This window comes from Bos javanicus, chromosome 6 (assembly GCF_032452875.1).
Source record: "Bos javanicus breed banteng chromosome 6, ARS-OSU_banteng_1.0, whole genome shotgun sequence".
Lineage (NCBI taxonomy): Eukaryota > Metazoa > Chordata > Mammalia > Artiodactyla > Bovidae > Bos > Bos javanicus.
In genome coordinates, this window is record NC_083873.1 from 10,152,949 (window position 1) to 10,159,862 (window position 6,914).

At 34.4% G+C, this 6,914-nt stretch overlaps 1 pseudogene; it reads left to right on the forward strand.

Annotated features, from left to right (window-relative positions):
- The first annotated feature begins 5,426 nt into the window (after nucleotides 1-5,426).
- Nucleotides 5,427-6,663, forward strand: LOC133250056 (armadillo repeat-containing protein 1-like; annotated as a pseudogene).
- The last annotated feature ends 251 nt before the right edge of the window (nucleotides 6,664-6,914 follow it).

The following is a 6,914-nucleotide window of genomic DNA, read 5'->3' on the forward strand; positions in this document are numbered from 1 at the left end:
CTGCTGCAGACGATAAAGCACTTCCAGGCAGACAGCAGTATAACCATCAGGGCACCTTGTTCGTTTCTCATTTTTATGGAATCAGAATCCTATGCTATGTGTTGTTTGGAAACAATTGAAACCAGAATATTACATCTATCTCCAATATGACAGAAGAATAAAATATTTTCTGGTACACACAGATTAAGAATGCTGAAGAAATCTCTAGATGTAGTACTCAAACAGGGTGAAAGGAAATCTTTATATATTGCAAGAATAATGAATATAGATAATTACTGATGCTTGCCAATGATATAGTCTATAGATAATGAAATAAAGCAAGAAAAGTGAATCAGTGTCATGAGGATAAAAAGGGAGAAAATACTGTCATTATTTATAGGTGATACAATACCCTACTTAGCGAAGCTAATGAATGAACAAATAAATTAATTACATAATGTAGCACGTATATGGGATACAAGCTCAGCCTACAGAAGTGAAGTGAAGTGAAGTCGCTCAGTCGTGTCTGACTCTTTGTCACACCATGGACTGTAGCCTACAAGGCTCCTCTGTCCGTGGAATTTTCCAGGCAAGAGTACTGGAGTCAATACTAATTATCTTCTCATGTGAAAGCCAATTATAAAATTTAGGAAAAAACAATATACAATAAATACTTGACATAAATACTGTTTTCCAAAATCTTTTTAAGCAATAATGCAAAACAACTCTATATTAAAACATTTACTTCTGATAAATACATCTGCTCATGTACCTCAAAAACAACTTTTTTAGCATATTTAGAACAGTTTAGAAATTTTCAAAGATATTTGCTATTAATAATTTTAAAGATGTATATGTGTTTAGAAGTGAGACTTTATTATTTTTTATGGATAAATGTTTAAAGGTACTGAACAGATTTTTTTAATGATGCAAAGAGAAGCCAGTAAAAATGTTGAAAAATACACAGTACCTATATAATAGAAAGAACTTGCATTTTTCAAGTTTTAAGCATTGAGTTTAGTCTACAGGACTGGCAGTTTAGCAGGAAATACAGAGTATATTTTGAGTTGAAACTGACACAAACAGACTGTTTCTGGATCACTGTTTTAACACAGTGACCAAGAACAGTTTGTGTTTGTGGCAGAGACCCAGATATGAAATAGGCTAAAATAGAATTTAGTGGAATTAAACAGCTTAGAAAGAAACATGTTCTTGTTGGAAGAGTTGTGACTCTTGGAAAAACACCAGTTTCCAAAAAACTTGGGACAGTTTACAAAAAAAAAAGATGCATCCTTTCCTTTTTCTCTGTGCCATCATACAATCAACCACCTGTTCTTCCAACTTCCTGGGGAATATTATAGTAAAATATAACATCTGGGTGATTTAACTAAGATATAAGATTTCTCATTACACTAATGACATACTTTTCTACAAAAAGATGGGTTTTCTGCACAACTACATAAGCTTGGCTAACTTGGAGTTCAGTGGAAGAAAATGCGCTTGAAATTTAGAAGTTTATTGTTATTCATAGATCTGCTGTCTTTCTCTTTATTGAAGCCATTCACAATTAAAATTGGTATAAGCATATTCATGAAATTTCTAGCAATTTTATATATATATTATTTTAATAATAATTGTATCTCAATATATTGAGATATATTAAATATATAAAATATATATAAAATATATTTAAAGTCATGTATCAAAGGGATTATATTAATCAGACATAACTATTCATGGAAATTAATCTACTTATTGCAAATCTCTGCATTATTTGAAACAATGCTGAAACTGTTTTCAGAGTCTGACACATTTATTAAAATGAAATTAGAGGAAAAAAGGGTGTATTTTATTTATTATGTATTTTATATTGGAAAAGAACAGATAAATTTAGAAGCTAAATCTAATACCTAATATATATATCACGTTAGGTAATATCTGAAAAAGAAACCTCAATGGGAAATAAATACCTTAAAAATAATCTTTACAAGTCACATAAAAATCACTCAAGTCATATGTATGACATATACCATTGCAAAGATATACCAGTTTTTCACCACTACCTACTTACTATACACAATATCTCTGCTTTCTCATGTCCTTCTAGCAATAAGTTCAGACATCTCTACTTTCCCATATCCGGAATATAATGAAAACAATTTACTAATCCCAGAAAGACACACAGACCAGACTACTGAAACTCCTTCATGTTTGTTACCTGCCTGTCTTTTTTTCATTCAGTGTTAGCTATGGAAGTATCCCAAGCATAAGTGTGCTCAAGGTTATGTATGCTTACAAAATTCTAAATATGTTTTGTTGATTCCTAAACATTGCAGTATAATAAAGGAAAATATTAGAAGAGACAAATCATTAGCTTTCATATTTTTATTCATTTAATAGATGAACTATGTTTTTAGTTGATATATGGACACTCATATACATATACCTCATCAACTTTACAATTATTCTGGCATCAATTTTCTCCACATATGTAAGAAATAAATGACAGAGGTCACCTTGTATACAGCCCATGGGGTCGTGGGGGGAAACAGTAATGAGTGTATTTTTAAATATATTTAAAGAGATTCATGTCATATAGCTAATTCCTAGACAACATTAATTACAAAACTTAAAACTTAAAGGAAAGATAAAAATTATTCCATATAATACCTTGTTTTAAAGTTCAGATAACAGAGCCAAAGAAATAAAATTTCAGGCTGTATTTTTATCAGTCAAAGCTAAATACAATTAAAATATGATTTTTCTTGAAAGAAAATTTGATATCACACATATAGAAATTCAAAATAGAGTGGCAAGTCATAACTGAAAATCAGAAAAGAAAATTATGATATTTGCAACCACTAGTATAAACTTATCTAAGCAAATTCTAAGGTATATATAACATTGCTGAGATTTTATTTTATAATGTTAAAAAAATCCTTGTTCATTAAAATTAGTCAATAGTGACAATAAAACAAATGAAGTCAAAGAGAAGAAGAAGGTAAAGTTAAAAAGAAAAAAAAAAGGGAAGGGAAGGGGAAAAAGAGGATATGAAGAGGAAATAAATTGAAAAAGATATAAGTGAAAATAGCAGGTTTAAAAAAAAAAATGTTTTTCAATCCTAAATCTTCCCTGGTAGAGGAATAAATTTACCAAGGTAAAATACATAATGCACATATATATATACACACACACACACACACACACATACATATATGACTATATTAAGTGTATAATTAAAAGATTAAATTCCTTAAAGGTATACAATTTTAAAACTTAAAATAATTATATACTTCAAGAGATGTCTCCTCTACATAGAAAACCCTAAAGACTCCACCAGAAAATTACTAGAGCTAATCAATGAATACAGTAAAGTTACAGGATACAAAATCAACACACAGAAATCCCTTGCATACCTATATACTAATAATGAGAAAACAGAAAGAGAAATTAAAGAAACAATTCCATTCACCATTGCAAGGAAAAGAATAAAATGCTTAGGAATATATCTACCTAAAAAGCTAAAGACCTATATATAGAAAACTATAAAACACTGGTGAAAGAAATCAAAGAGGACACTAATAGATGGAGAAATATACCATGTTCATGGATTGGAAGAATCAATATACTGAAAATGAGTATACTACCCAAAGCAATTTATAGATTCAATGCAATCCCTATCAAGTTACCAACGGTATTTTTCACAGAGCTTGAACAAATAATTTCACAATTTGTATGGAAATACAAAAAACCTCAAAAAGCCAAAGCAATCTTGAGAAAGAAGAATGCAACTGGAGGAATCAACCGGCCTGACTTCAGGCTCTACTACAAAGCCACAGTCATCAAGACAGTATGGTACTGGCACAAAGGCAGAAATATAGATCAATGGAACAAAATAGAAAGCCCAGAGATAAATCCAAGCATCTATGGAGACATTATCTTTGACAAAGGAGGCAATAATATACAGTGGATTAAAGACAATTTCTTTAACAAGTGGTGCTGGGAAAACTGGTCAACCAGTTGTAAAAGAATGAAACTAGAACACTTTCTAACACCATATACACAAATAAACTCAAAATGGATTAAAGATCTCGACGTAAGACCAGAAACTATAAAACTCCTAGAGGAGAACATAGGCAAAACACTCTCTGACATACATCACAGCAGGATCCTCTATGACCCACCTCCCAGAATATTGGAAATAAAAGCAAAAATAAACAAATGGGATCTAATTAAACTTAAAAGCTTCTGCACCACAAAGGAAACTATAAGCAAGGTGAAAAGGCAGCCTTCAGAATGGGAGAAAATAATAGCAAATGAAGCAACTGACAAACAACTAAATCAAAAATATACAAGCAACTCCTGCACCTCAACTCCAGAAAAATAAATGACTGAATCAAAAAATGGGCCAAAGAACTAAATAGACATTTCTCCAAAGAAGACATACAGATGGCTAACAAACACATGAAAAGATGCTCAACATTATCAGAGAAATGCAAATCAAAACCATAATGAGGTATCATTTCATGCCAGTCAGAATGGCTGGGATCAGAAAGTCTATAAGCAATAAATCCTGGAGAGGGTGTGGAGAAAAGGGAACCTTCTTACACTGTTGGTGGGAATGCAAACTAGTACAGCCACTATGGAGAACAGTGTGGAGATTCCTTAAAAAACTGGAAATAGAACTGCCTTATGATCCAGCAATCCCACTGCTGGGCATACACACCAAGGAAACCAGAATTGAAAGAGACGCATGTACCTCAATGTTCATCACAGCACTGTTTATAATAGCCAGAACATGGAAGTAACCTAAGAAAGCTGTGGTACATATACACAAAGGAGTATTATGTAGCTATTAAAAAGAATACATTTGAATCAGTTCTAATGAGGTGGATGAAACTGGAGTCTATTATAGAGTGAAGTAAGCCAGAAAGAAAAACACCAATACAGTATACTAACACATATATATGGAATTTAGAAAGATCGTAATGATAACCCTGCATGCGAGACAGCAAAAGAGACACAGATGTATAGAACAGTCTTTTGGACTCTGTGGGAGAGGGGGAGGGTGGGATGATTTGGGAGAATGGCATATAAACTAGTATAATATCATATATGAAACGAATCACCAGTCCAGGTTTGATGCATGATACTGGATGCTTGGGGCTGGTGCACTGGGATGACCCAAAGGGATGGTATGGGGAGGGATGTGGGAGAGGGGTTGAGGATGGGGAACATGTGTACACGTGTGGCGGATTCATGTTGATGTATGGCAAAACCAATACAATATTGTAAACTAATTAACCTCCAATTAAAATAAATAAATTTATATTTAAGAAAAAAATACAAAGTGAATAACCTGAAAAAAAACAAAAGATGTCACTCAGTACTGTAAGGCAGAAAGCCAAATATGTAAACCACACGACAGTACAGTTATATTCATATTTTATACTTATATTACACACATAATATTTATATGATAAACATTCATATTTATTCATGTTTATAATCAAACAGGAAAAATGGGAGACTTTCATTTCTCCCACCAGTATCCTCGCTTCTAGGCTTCAGAAGTCAGCTTGGTCGTTTGTCATCGCTGACCCTACTACACGACTCTGGGTTCCTCTACCTCATCGTCGATGTGGCCCGAATGGTGCGGCAGGGTGTATATTCCTAGAGCACTGGAGTGAACTTAAGAAGATTTTGTCCACGTGTACTGCATATAAGATGAATTCATCGTCCTCCACGATGAATGAGGAACCTGAGGCTCTCTCTGTAGTTAACCAGCTCCGAGACCTAGCCACAGATCCTTTAAACCGACAAGCCATTGTCCAGGATCAGGGATGTCTGCCCGGACTTACTTTATTTATGGACCTTTTGCTTTTCGATACTTGGCAGAGTGCCGTGCCAACAGAGAAAAGATGAAAGGAGAGTTGGGAAAGATGTTAAGCTTGCAAAATGTTATACAGAAGTCTACAACCTCCGGGGAAACAAAACTGCTAGCCTCTGAAATTGATGACATTCTTCAATCTTCCAATATGGCAGTTGGGGATAGTTTCAATGAAATGAATTCATGTCGAAGGAAAGCTCAGTTTTTTGGGGGGGACTACAAACAGATGTGCCAAAACAGTGGTTTTGCATATAGATAATCTTGATGATATGTCCCTGTGTGAAGTGGCCTTGTTAAAAATTAAAGGCGTTATTAGCTTTACTTTTCAAATGGCCGTTCAGAGATGTGTGGTGCGAACCCATTCAGATCGTAAAGCTTTGGCATCAGCAATAGCATCAACCCAGTTTATGAAGGCTCAGCAAGTTGTGAAGAGCAAAAGTGGAGAAGAGATACTAGTCCCATTCCAGGACACACCTGTGGAGGTAGAACAGAACATGGAGCTGCCTGACTACCTGCCCGAGCATGAGAGTCCCACAAAGGAGCAAGACAAAGTGGGCAGGACAAGGCGGTGTCCCAGGTGGGCTCCGACCCGGAGAGTGGAGCCAGCTGGCTGAGCACAGCTGCAAACTTTTTATCCAGGTTCTTCTACTAGTGACTTCTCTTTGGGGCTCAAGGACTGTATAAGCAAACAAGGGGCCAGTTTTCCACTGTCGTGGTGAACTGTCAAGTGCAATTTGCAATAAGTTATCATGAAAAGTTTTTAGATCCCATGATTGAGAATGCTGCATTTTACATTCTACAGGACATTTTACCCCACTAAGTGGTAAAAGGGACAGAGGGGACAGGTGGAGTTGTTCTGTTGATGAAGGTATTTTGGTCTTGTTGTCCTTTGTTTAATTGCCTCACTTCTATTTAAAAAAAAAAAAAAAAAAGGTCCACTGTTAAACCAAATATGTATTTGTGCAGCTTTACATTTTACTTGACATGAAGCACGTGATTAGGAAAATTCGTTTTCTCAAGCTTCAGGACCTAGAAGAGAATTTTT